The 13,608-nt window shown below is 37.1% G+C and overlaps 1 long non-coding RNA gene across 1 annotated transcript; it reads right to left on the bottom strand.

Moving 5' to 3' along the window:
- Positions 1 to 11,402: 11,402 nt before the first annotated feature.
- On the bottom strand, positions 11,403 to 13,253 carry LOC127535687 (uncharacterized). The gene is made up of 3 exons (XR_007944540.1): positions 13,168 to 13,253; positions 11,822 to 11,891; positions 11,403 to 11,545 (listed from the first exon to the last, which is right to left on the bottom strand). It is a non-coding gene; the product is annotated as an uncharacterized LOC127535687 (long non-coding RNA).
- Positions 13,254 to 13,608: the final 355 nt, after the last annotated feature.

The following is a 13,608-nucleotide window of genomic DNA, read 5'->3' as shown; positions in this document are numbered from 1 at the left end:
AATAGACATGTACAGTATTTTTTGCACCATGAACAACATTCTCTGCTTTTGCACTGCATCATGCACTTATCACTTTGTCACTACTGTGCTTATATATTTCTTTCTAGCTTGTAAATATCTTTATATATGTTATGTTTATTTTATTATTACTATTTTTTCTCCTTGCTCTTTCTCTAGTTTTTATTTTATTTTATTTACTGTCTTTCTATATTTCTCGGGTTACACCAACAGCCAAAACTAAATTCCTTGTATGCTGTGTATGTACTTGGCCATTAAAGCTGATTCTGAAATAAGTTGATTTAAATAAAGAAGAGCTGCTGGTCTCGGTCCTTATAATCTTGCGTGTGTATCTGGTATGAATCTAGTTATTCTGACTGTAACTCAGGAGCATGTGATATCTGACAATGCAGGGCCAATTTCAGTAATTATTTTCATTCATTAGTCAGTTTACTGATATCAGAAAATGATTAAGTTTTGATTTTATTGTCTCTTCAAAAAGTTGAAAATTCCACAATGTGTAGCATGTAAGTTGAAGAAATTAAAATTGAAGATGCAAAAGTCACATTTGCAAAGCAGTCATTTTGTTGGAAAGATGCAAACAATATTACAACTTTAACCCTGTAAAGCCTGACCCATCAAAAAATAGCCAGAAAATTCTAATTTTTTGGAACTGACATATTTATCACTCCTTTTAACAAAAATTGTTTGTATCACATATGATACATTAGGCGTTTTGGGTAACTTTTTGCTCACAACAGTCTACAGTGAAACTCACTTGCTCCAGTCTGCTGTTAGCATTGAGTGAGCTGAAGCACTTCATAACAAGAAAATAATATAATAACAGATAAAATTAAAAGAAAGAACAAAATAACAAACTTCAGGAAGCTTGTTCTCCATCTCCCTGTAGATTCTCACACTGAACATATGTACTAATTTCCTATGTATTTACATGCCTAGACCCTGCTCTACCCCCTCCTCATCCTCATTTTCCACAAACTGCCCCATGTCACTTGTGTTTCCATCCAGTATCTCCTTGATGACATTTTCAGGGTACTTTATTTTTCTCTCTTCTTTGTCTAGTCATTTTGACATCTAAAAATTGGTCAATATACTTTAGCGACTATGATTTCAGAGTAATTGTTATTGTACAAATACTCAGAATGCATTTGAAAATGGCGTTTAAACCAGTCACCGTCCCGAATCATGAACATAAACATCCATAACCTCAACAAACGGTCCTATAAACAATACAATTATAACTAAACACATTCTGTATATACTGTGTCATAAAAGTTATCTATATCTGTATATCAGGTACATAAGCTCCAGAAAGGCACATTTCCACTGATCACTTTAAACTAAGTTATTTTATGTTGTTATGTTATGTTACGTTAATGTTATGTAAATTTTTCTTATTACATAGTGTTAAAGTTATGTTAATACTTTTTTAAAAAATTTTGTTAAATAATTTATGTTTATTATTTGATTTTCTATTTGTCTAGTACAAGAGGGTACTGTAAAATACCGGAGTTAATTCCTTGTATGTGCTCACATACTTGGCAAATAATCGTGATTCTGATTCTGATTAATTAAGTGAATTAAGTAACCAAAGTAGTGTGTTGATTACATTTGCACTGTAATTTCTTTTCTCTGTTCTTCTCTAATCTTTTTGACATATAAAAATAAGTCAATAAAATACAGCGATTCTGATTTCAGAGGAACTGTTCTTGTAAAATACTCAGAATGCATTTGAAGATGGCATTTTCATTCCTTCATTAAATTAATTAAACAATTAAAATAGTATGTGTTTGTATTTTTCCCAGGTATAATGTATATTACATTACAAAATGGTATATGACAATTCAGGAAAAAAGTACGTTATAATCCTGGAGTATCATATATGATACAGACATTTTGACATGGTTTAACTGAAATACAAACAATGAATTACTTAGTAAATATGCATTCTTTTCATGCAGAAACTACTTATTTTTAAAAAATTTAGATGTTATTGTTACCTTAACTTTTTGAAAATTAGCAATGATTTTTCTGAAAAACGTGCATGGACGATTTCATGAAAGTAGCCATTTTGAAAAGGGGCAAAATACGACTTCAGCTGCCAGTAGTGGAATGATAATTCACAAGGGGACCGAAAACATGTATCAGGTTACATACAAAGGTTTTAAGGAAGCTACTTATCATGTTGATGAGATAGAAGTCTCAGAAACTCATGTATCATATATGATACAAAAAACTGGATAAATGCATGACTCTATCCGGTAAACTGCAACATTATGTTCATAGAATTGTGAATCTCAGAAATATCCCATATATTAAAAATAGATTGAGTATTGTCTTAAATTGAATCCACAAAACCAGAAATAACAATATAAAAGCAAAACAATGAAAGCTGAACTTGAACTTCCACAACTGTATCATGTGCCAATTAGTATACATGCAAGCAAACATATACAGTTTTTTTTTTGTCAATATACATAGATCAGAGTCTTTTTGCACTTTTTCCCCCGTTTGTTTGTCTTTAGACTGACTGCTAAAAGATGAGATTTGAGTTCACTCCAAATGGGAGGACCTTAAGTGGTAAAAAGAAAGAAAAAAAGAAGCAGTGGCAAGTGAAGTGGGTAAGCTTTTGTTCACTCTGACTGGTGGGATGCATCAGTGGTTGATGGGAGCCATTTATGGGACTGTTAATTTGTCCAGCCAAACAATGAATCCTCCTTAATTGACAGAATCCATTGTGGTTACATCTCTCTCTGTCCTCCCTCTCTCTCTCTCTCTCTGTTTGCCTCTCAGTCTGTCTCACTTTGTCATCCCATCCAAATCTGCAGTGTACCATGTTCCCAACTGTGTGCTAGAGCTACCATTACACTGTGTGCATGTGTGTGTGCAGAGGTATAAATAGATCCTCTTACCAAACTGAATTGATTAATAGCATGTTGAAGCCCAAAAGCGATGCTGAGCAGTGGAGAGACCACTGCTAGAAGAGAAGAGAGCCATTAGGATTTCACTCTTACGTTCACTGACCTACAAACACACACGTCCACACACCCGCGCACAGCTTGAATTTAGACTCCTTACATAGCAATGATTCAGATTCAATACAATCGGAGAATCACAGTTTAATGTACGCATTCTCTCTCTCTCTCTCTCTCTCTCTCTCTCTCTCTCTCTCTCTCTCTCTCTCTCTCTCTCTCTCACACACACACACACACACACACCACACACACCACACACACACACACACACACACACACACACACACATCACACACAATGTAATTGAGATGCCTGGCAACTGCGGCGTTGAGAGGTTTTGAGAGTGGGAATAAAAGAAGCCACCTGCCTCAATTAGTTTGAGGACGGAGGGGTAGATGGAGGGAGGCAATGACTGTGTGAGAGAGATGAAAAGAGAGAGAGTGGGTGGAGAGAAGCTGGAGGGAGACAGAGATTGAGCGAGAGAGCTTCAGTGGAGCAGAGAGGGAAAGGAGAATGGAGGTAAAAAGAGGAGTAGGTGGGTGAGAGAGAGAGAGCGCACAGGGAGTGGCTGATTGGGCCTTTTAAAGGCCCATACTGATGCCTCCAGTTTTGGAGCGAAGCTGCTGATTTCCAGTAGTCTGCTACTCAGTTTGAGAGGCCCATTTTGTTTCCTCTCACTTATTCAGTCTGAAAAGAGTGCTACAGTGAAAAGGCTCATTCAGAATCACACTGACATCTGCAAGAACTGAGCTGTACCTTCACCTGACAGGCAGATCTGGCTTTACCCTCCTGACCTCATGATGTAATGTCCAGGTATGGAATTAAGACCCTTATTGTTCCATTCATTTTGTCCGACAATGAAGTACCATATGACCTAAACACATGTCCAATTTATCAAACTGCCACAAAGTAATTTTACAGAATTCACTCACTATCCGCTATGTAGAGCATGCTATTTGCTTTTTGCCCACTTTATTGGAGTCACCAAATTCTGAGAGTATATTTCATTCACTAATGCCTTCAAAAATCCCAGATGGACAGAGAAATGGTGCCACATAGCTTGTACACTTTCTGAAAATAATAATTCCAAATGCAATGCACCATATTTTAATGAGCAATAAAATGAGGGTCCTTAAGTTTATAAAGTTGTCTTAGTTCACTGCTCAGTACTGAGTGTGGAAGAGTATTGAGTCAGTGAAAAAGGACATGTTTCTGGACACAGCTCCCATTGTTTGTGTCTTATATAACATCCTGATATGCCCACCACCAGCCCACAGCTTGTCCCATTAAATTACAAAGAAAACAAAAACCCTACATGCCCCAAAGCACTTGCTCCATTACCCACTATTATAAAAGAGAAGTCTAACCTCACACAAAGTTCATTCATATTTGTTTCCAGGTATGATGGAGGCTTCTGAATATATTCACTGTAAAATGATGAGAGATAATTTTAGGAAACACATTTTTACATTTTAGGCTAGTTCAGTCGTTACAACTAAATGTGGTGCCTTTAATTCTCATAAACCTTTGGAAAGCAAATTAAGTGCTTGTAAAAAGAGAATTAATTTTCCCTGAACAACTGCAGCAGTATATGATGGAATTGTTCATTTTCAACATTAAACAAGGACAAAATAGGTCTTCATTTAAACAGCCTCTTTTGTTATTGGCATGCTAATCTGTCAGCTTGTCAGAAGTGGATCTCTCATTATGTTAAATCCACGAGTTCAAGCTGAATTTGTGGCCAGACAATTTGATGACTGCATTCAATCCAGCCTCAAACTACACCAGATCCTTATTAAGACTTGAGAGTTTGTATTTGTCACATACCCAGCCTGTGTAATACAGTGCAAGGTGACTGCTCCTCAAGGCTGTGCAAAAACAATAAAACATTTAAAGAGCATGGAAAATAACTATAGAAAAGTTTTACAGTTGTAATTTCCTGTGTGTTTTAATACAAATCCATCAAATGGATAAAAGTTAAGTTTTTCATCTGTCAATTCAATAAATGCATTTGAATGAAAACCTGTGAAATATCACACACTGAATCTGACGCAGTTTGCAGCACTATATTTATGACTCCACCAAAGGAATGCGGCAGAGCAATGTGATGATTGGTGCGGATTTGGTCTGTTTATCGGGGCGCAACATTACTCAAAAACGGACAAACAGGTTTGGAATGAAATTTTCAGGGAAGGTCCAGAAATGACACAAGGACACCTCATTAGATTTTGGCACGAATGCGGCTTATAGTCAGGATCCACGGATTTGTTAAAGATTTCTATATCTTTGTGAGATTGTCACACCTGCAGCCTCGGCCTTCAGATAGTGACAGTACTCTCCCCCTCCCTTTCCTGTCTCTGAGCAGCATGTGCATGTGGCACTGGAGGCAGCAGGTGTGTCTAATCCCTAATCAGCTGGACAGGAGTGAGCAGGTGGGGGGAATTCAATCACTACTCCGTGGACATAAAAGCAGATGTTACTCACGACTTTGATGTGGACTATGAACAAGCAATAGTCTGAGGGGCCGTTTACATGAGGATCGCTTGCAGGTGAAACGGCAAATATATTTCAACAAAACCCCTACCGTTTATACGAGGACGGCGTTTTGGGGCTTGTAAACGCAAAAATTGAAACCAGCCTCCAGAGTGGAAAGTAGAAAACGCTCCGCCGTTACGTTTCCCGTCTAAACAGCAAAACGCAAAACTTTGCCGAGATCTGACCACGTCGCGCACGCGATTACGTCAATACGTGCTTTCGTTTGCCGGCCGGTACAAGGACGTAAACAAAGATGTGTGATTATTTCCATCCTTCCTACCTCAAGCACTCTGGCAGCTCTATGTACACTACAGGAGTCGTACTTTCCATAAACAGATTGCTCTTTCATGGTCCCTAATATATAAACACAACTTCTCTCCACATAGATCTTACATATGGAATAACAAAGACATAACATATAGAAACAAATCTTTATTTTACCCTGCCTGGTTTTCTCATAATATACTACTGGTTCATCAGCTGTTTGACTCCAATGGTTTATTACTCACATATGAAGATTTTATTTCAAAACACACCATTTCAATCTCTGCTCAGAATTTAACATAATTATTAATGCAATTCCTGCTGGTGTTTCTTTATTATTTAGAGGCTCAGTGAACCAGATACCAGCTCCCTTGCCTCTGGATCCATCTAAGAGCCGAAGTAGGCAGATTTGTTTCTCAACAACACGTACAGCAATAGTTTCATACGCACTTTGTTTCAAAGGGACATAGTGTCTCTTCCTTATGTAATGTTTTTATTGAATAGCTATTACCTAATCTTGATTGGAAAAAAATTAGGATCTTACCAACTAAATATTTGATTAACAACAAAATAAAAGAAGTGTCTTTTAAATTAATTCATTAAAATTATCCTTCTAAAATATTTCTTTACAGCGTTTTGGAAAACATATTGATACTAACTGCTCTTCTGTTCAAAATGCTCTGAAGATAATTTTCATTATTTTGGTCTTGCCTGTTTCAAATGATTTCTGGAAAGATGTTTGTCATTTTATTTCTACGTCTATTGACAACAGTTTTACTCTTTGTTTTGAAAATATACTGTTTGGTTACACTTCTTTTACTCCTTCCAAAGCAGACAGTATTATATAATTAACCTCATCATTTTACTAGCTAAATTTCATATTCATAATGCAGATATATAAATAAAACCTTGTTTTTTTTTCGCTTCCAAACGAAACCAACAGTATATCTACACTATTAAGAACTCCACTAACACTGAAGCCATTAAAACTGTACATTTGTGTAATGTATTTAATGTTTTTCTGTAATCTGTTTCTTATTTGTGACCCCTGGCAATACTTTTCTTTATTTGTTTTTTTGTCTCTGTGTTTCAACTGCTTTGTTCTATTCGACTGTTCAATTAAAAAAAACAAAAAAACTACAGGAGTCGTACCAACAAACGTACAGAATCTGTACAGATTCCATTCATGAACATTTACCGCGGCGGAGATCCAAAAGGGAGACAGTAAGGATGCGCGTAGACATGGGGAGTTTATCACAGGCGCCACCAGCTGCCTGGCATGCATATCCAACCGAATTCCACACACTATAGAGCCACCGTATATACGCAGATTTCCTTCAAAGACCGCTCGTCTAAACGTGAAATGGACAAGACGCCACTTTTGCGTTTTTCTGTTAAGATGGTCCTCGTATAAACGGCCCCTGAGTCTGTGTTCTGTTAGCTCTCTTTGGGGCTTTGACTTTAATTCTCGCTGTGTGCTCCCTTCCAGTCTGGACTCTCACTTGCTTGTGTCATCCCTTGGAACCCCAAACCTCAGGCCTCTTCATTCATTGACTCCTGGAAATCTGGACCCCCCACCTCTGACTCTGGATCATTCACCCACACACCTGGTTTTGGCTGCCTCATCCTTCCTCACGCACCCCACCGTCTGTCTCTGCCACCAGCCCAAGACCCTCAACTCCAGCCCGGTTCTTCCCCCTACTCTGTTTCCCTCACAGCTAAGCTCCTACTCCTGAGCCAGACTGGTTGTTGCAGTACAGTATTTCTTGGTAGTTTGTACGTGTTGTATTTTGTAAAATTTGGAGGTTAGTTTAGTTCCTGCTCTGCTTAGTGTACACTTGACATTGCATGCCAGTTTAGAATGGTTCAAGTTGTTCATTCACTTTGTTGGTGTAGTTCTTCCCTGCCTGGGTTACACCTTCTTTGGGTTAGTGTTTTTTCTGTCAGCCCATGAGAGGGTTTAGTTTCCCTGTTCCGCCTTACATGGTTTCGTTGTGACCACTTTGTTACTTCTGGGTGTAGTCCTTTTGCTAGTTTTGTAGTTCTGCATTACCTTTGTTTGTGGCGTAAATAAAAGCTTTTACTTGCTTGAGTCCGTTTCTCATATCCTGCACCTGAGCCTCTCTAGTGAACCGTAACAGATAGTGGCACGGCATCACTGTAACCATGACACAAGGGAACACACTCAGCTTCCCGCTGACGATCACTTGATTGTGATCCTACTATAAATCCACCGCCGTGGCCTTATCGGGACTCATCTGTCAAAAATCATACAACAACTGAGCAGCCTTGGAGTACTGCGCTCTGAGTTCTTTTCTTATGTTCTTCTGGGTTTTTTTTTTGGCTTCTAAATATAGTTGATCTCTGATTGGAACCAGAAACGTGTGGTGATGCCACCCTGGTAAAGATGATATAATGTTGCGGAACATTGTGTACTATTCATATTATTTTTAGTAACCACAACCAGACTCTGATTAGGGAGCAATAGTTGCTTAATATTAACCAAACAACCATGTCAGCTGCACTTTTCAATATTGTCAAATAGTGAAGAATTTCTAATGAGTAAAAATTAGTGGTTTTGAGTAAATTTTGCTTTTTAATATATTTGGCCATTGGTTCTGTTCATTAATACATTCAATTTGCAAAAGTAATTGATGACATTTTAGTGCAAAAGGCAAATCCATTCCGAACATCCATCACCTTTACAAGAAGACTTCTTCAGCTTTGTCTGACCATACATCCTGCAGCTGTGAAGACTCAGTTATGTGAGGCATTAATATTTTAAGCAACCTCAAGTTGAGTGGTATTCTAAAATCTGTTTGCTCATTTGCTGACGGTCTGAACTGTGAAAATAAACCCAAGTCTGAGGGGTAGAATATTAAAAAAAAGAAAGTGCAATGTTAAAGGAGCCTATGGGTCTTTGTGTGTCACAAATAGCTGTGAAATTAAAGAAGGAAAACAAAGAGGAGCTCTTTAATTTCCTGGTCAAACACAACATTTTGTGTGTGAAAAGGTCAGTCAATTTTGAAAAGTTCCATCCACACAGATGGCCCCCTTTTCCAACATCAAGAATGTGTGAGCAAAAAGGCCATCTGATCACCTCATTCAGGACCTAAACCGTGACACATTATCAGGAGCTGAAAAGAGAGTTCAAACGAATACTGATATTAACAGGTGGACACAAACAGCTTAATGTCTGCTGTGGAAAACTGTTTAACACAACCATCAGAATGCAATATAATCACACATTTGTCTATCAGAAAAACAATCAAGCATTTCTTTATAGATTTATCATACACTGTAAGAATTTTCACTGTAAATTACAGTAAATATTGGGCTAATAATTGCATTACTTTCACAGCAAGTCGCTGTAAATATTTTCACAGCAATTTACTGTAATTAATTCACAGTAGTTTACTGTAAAATTTTTCACAGTAATTTACAATAAAACAACAACACTTTATTGTAAATTCACGGGTTGCCATGCCCAAGGAATTACAGTAATACAGCAGTATTTTAGCTGTGGACTTACTGTAAATTACTGTGAATAAATACAGTAATTGCTGTTGAAATATTTACAATGAATTACTGTAAAAGTTCAATTTAATTCATACTGTAAGATATTGTAAAATTCATTTGTTAATTGTGATTTTACTGCACCTACACAACCATGCTTTCATATGCTCAATAAAGAAAACAGAAAAAAATGATAATTTGTTTTTTTTTAACTTTTTAATGTAACTGCTTACAGTAAGTGCAAAGTGCAATTAAATTTAACAGGAACATGGCAGACATGCCTTTTTTTGGTCAAGCCAGTATGAAAAAATGTGAACAATAGAATACATGTTACATTTCACTGCATTATATTGAATAATAAACACCTACAGCATTATAAACAGTTTAACAGGTTCTCAAAGTTTGAATGACTGAGGGCCAGTTTAGGGACCCAACATTAAATTGCGGGCCATCAAAAAAAAAAAACTCACTGTCACTTTGTTTAGTAAGTCCATGGAAAAGTTAGTTCTTATTTATATAAAGTTTTGTTTAAAAAAAGAGGCAAATTGTGCCTAACTTTGTAGGAATATGAGACTAAGTTTTAGTGAAGACGTCTTGGGGACGTTAGTCCTTATAAAAGGCTAAAATGTGCTATAGTAGCATCTAATTTTGTATTAAAATAATAATATAAAGACTACATTTTCTCATATATTTTTTAAACATTATTGTGATTGTTCTCAATTTTTTAAAGCACTTTTCATTTGTGCATGAAGGGATTGTGTATTACTGCACATCTTTTTTTGTGAAATAAATGTAATTTTTTTTGGGATGCAACTTTGAATTTGGGGTACTAAGACTGGACTATTTGAGAACCACTGCCTTGGCTCATCATGAGCTGCCAGAAAATGCCTCCAATGGCCTCACTTTGAGAACCCATGCCCAAAACAATTTCAAATAAACAAGTAGGAGACGTAGGTTCCCTTGGCAAACATGCCTGCATATTCTGAACAAAATGTAAACAGCTCAACAAACACTTAAAAACGATTCAATATAAAATGTGCAACAGCAAAAATGTGCAAACAGTAAAACCACTCAAAGTCAGACAGGAGAATAGATTCCGTTGGCTCTTATTGTAATGTGGTGGTCTAAAGATGTCCTTTTGAGATGTTTTCATGCTGAAAAGTTAACAAATATTAGCGTGGTTGTATCAGGTTGAAGACCATAACAGGTGTTTTCCAGTGTTTAAACAATAAAGTAATAAACATGTTGTCTGGATCAGGAATAGTGAAAATTGTGTTTTTGCTATTCAAATTACATGAAATCAAAATGGCTGCCAAACGGAATCCAGGGGTCATGACAAACAAAAGGGATACCCTTAAGTTGTTAAAGGAAAAAAAAATCCATTCCGTCTACATTGCCTGCCACTCAAGTCCACAAGCTTCCTCATCAGTGTGCTGACATGTGGGTTTGATGCCTCCACGCTTCTCTCTTGCCTTGGAGCCCGTTTCTGGGTTGATACTCAAGAAGCATCTGAAAATCAAATAATCAATAAAGGCATTAATATCAGGTGATCTTTTATTTTTATCAATCCTCTGGACTTTTTGTCCGTTGAGGGAAATTTTCCCTTATTTTTTGGCCCATAACTTTCTCTGTATGACTTTTGGCTGGGATGCTTAATTTTATGTAACTTGTCAAAACTTGGTTTTTAATTTTTTTCAAAAAATGCATTCATTTATACCCTTAAAGGATCTATAATCTGGTGTTTATATCTGTTTTAGATGTTGAAAATGACCGAAAATGGCTGATTTTCAATATAAAAGTGATCGGAGACGAGAGATTTTTTATGTGGTATCAGACCCTTGGATATGTCAAAGATTGGTAACAAGACTGATTTTGATCCATAATTAGTTTTTTTTAGTTTCAGTTTTTAAATAAAAAAACACTCATAGTTATACCCTTAGTAGACATTTTTGTCCCATAGTGTGCATTAGTGTGTGTATGTGTCAGATTCTCATGTTTGAGTGAAATTTCTCCTTAAGCAAGGGTGTGAACAGAGGAAGCCAATAAAATGTTAATTTTAAAATTAACATACCTCTGAATAAACTCCAAAGTGCATGAACTTTTCTCAGGGTACTGGAGATTAAGATTGTAGAAGCTGGCAAAAAGTGCAGCCAACCCGCTCAAGATGTTGCTGTGTGGTCCCATCACTACTTGTTCCTCAATGGACAGCATCCACGCCCTTGGCTTCATCAGGTCACCTGAAATGAACAGATATGTACTGTCATAAGGATGTGGAATGCTGAATGTTTCATTTAGATGATTAGCAACATTGAATGATGAAAGAAAAAATAATCAGAAAAGATCAGACTCATAAGAGATGGACATAAGATACAAAATTGAGCAAAAACATGCTCAAAACACCAGTCAGCAAGTTACAATATGTAAACTTATGTAATACATTTTTAATCATTTATAAAATATTCAGTTTTCACATATTCCCTACAAATATCAAGATAAAATCCAAATAACAGTACCTTGTACAATCAAGCAGGGGGTGCTTGGCAGCACCTGCGTCCTTTGCACATCAGCGGCAGTGGCACATGGCTGTAAAATAAGATAACTGTATCATACATCTGTTGCACCACAGTTTGTGCACGGTGCACAGTTGTCAGTTCACTGGCCTCACTGATTTAGAGATTCATCAGTCGGAACATTATGTGTCATAATGACACAAAATAAGACTAACTTTGCCAAAAGTTGGAGGGCCCCCTTTGAATATTTGCCTACGGCCTTAGGGTACTTGGATTAAGAAATCAGACAAAAGGGGGTACTGAAGCCAAAAAAGGTTAAGAAACACTGCTCATATGTGTTATCAAAAATTACAGGGTGCACAAAGGTTAAATGCATGCAAGTCTTAAAGATACTAGTACTGATTACTAATGTAATCAAAACATGCTTACTTATCTTTTTAACAACTTACATCAGTCTAAATAATAATAACAACAATATATGTTGCGGGTGGTATGTAAAGAGGAAAATGGATCGATATCCTGCAGCAAAATCTCTTCAACTACAAAGAACCAGGAAAACCAATGCAAATCTAACTATATAACTAGAGCATATGCAGCAGGTTAATGACCTAAGCTACAGTATCAACTTTTTATTCCATCATTTGGTGGCTTTAAAAAAGTGCTTCAAAGACAGACACCATTGGTTACAAGCCGTTCATAGATATGTGAAATTGGGGCTTAAAATCACCTGACGTTATATTAGGTGCTGCGGTACAAAGAATGTTATAACGCAGATGCAAGAGAAACGTACAGCAGCTGGGTGTTTGCACAGTGTCAAACCCCCGACGTAATGTCTCATATATAGTAATAATCAATCACTTAATTCTCGTTTTACCGGTTACCACTCAGCGTAACACAGGGGCGCTGCCATGTTGTCAAGAAAGGCGCGTTGATAGCCGTCTCTGATGTGTTAGTACACTAAGACAAAGCGTGCTGGGACATGACGTGAATATCATTGCTTCAAGTACCTTAATTATCATCAGCAGATGTGTTCTGGGGAACATAATTGTGCTACAGTAAAGTGCCGTTGAAAATGACGGCAAAAAGAACAAGTTATTCTTTAATTTTGAGTGTCTGAGAGAGTAAGGTTTAGACAAAATGTGGTGCGTGTTATTGAGTACGCGTTTTCCTAAAAAAAAACAAGCATGAAAAAAAAATGGGGCGCGTGTTATAATTATATATGAGAGAATCACGGGCATCTACTACCACAGCCACAATCTCAAATCAAATGTGAGCAAAGATTCACTCTTACCGCGATGCAAAAACGTCACTGTTTATAGCTCACAGAAACAGTTAATCACCCAACTAACCGTGGTAAGGTTAATCCTCGTTGTGGTTGCCGTTACTCGCAGCCTTCGGTGAGTATGGGCTCACAAGGCGATTCACAGGAACAGCGTTGACTGTGTGAAATAAAAAGCGTCAGAGAAAAGAGGAATTAACACTCGTTCAAATGACAATATAGTGAAAGCAAAGGTGGAAAACTGAGGGTAAACTACCTTGACAGAATATGTAGAACCAACTTCTTCTTCTTTGGTGGATCAACGTTTTTTAAAATCTTGAAAATCCGCGGCAGGTCCCACAATTCAGCGCCGGTTCATGGATTTTGCCTGTGTTTTTGCAGTGGATAGTCTTAATACAGTATTTTGCAGGGAATAATGCAATAAAATGCTGTGAAATCTGGTAATAATCAAAACAGCAATATCACAGCAGTTTACTGTAAGTGACACTGGTTTTATAGTAAATTTTGAAAT

The sequence above is a fragment of the Acanthochromis polyacanthus genome, chromosome 10 (assembly GCF_021347895.1).
Source record: "Acanthochromis polyacanthus isolate Apoly-LR-REF ecotype Palm Island chromosome 10, KAUST_Apoly_ChrSc, whole genome shotgun sequence".
NCBI lineage: Eukaryota > Metazoa > Chordata > Actinopteri > Pomacentridae > Acanthochromis > Acanthochromis polyacanthus.
Note: the sequence above shows the minus strand (reverse complement) of the source record. Positions and strands in the feature narration are given on the sequence as shown.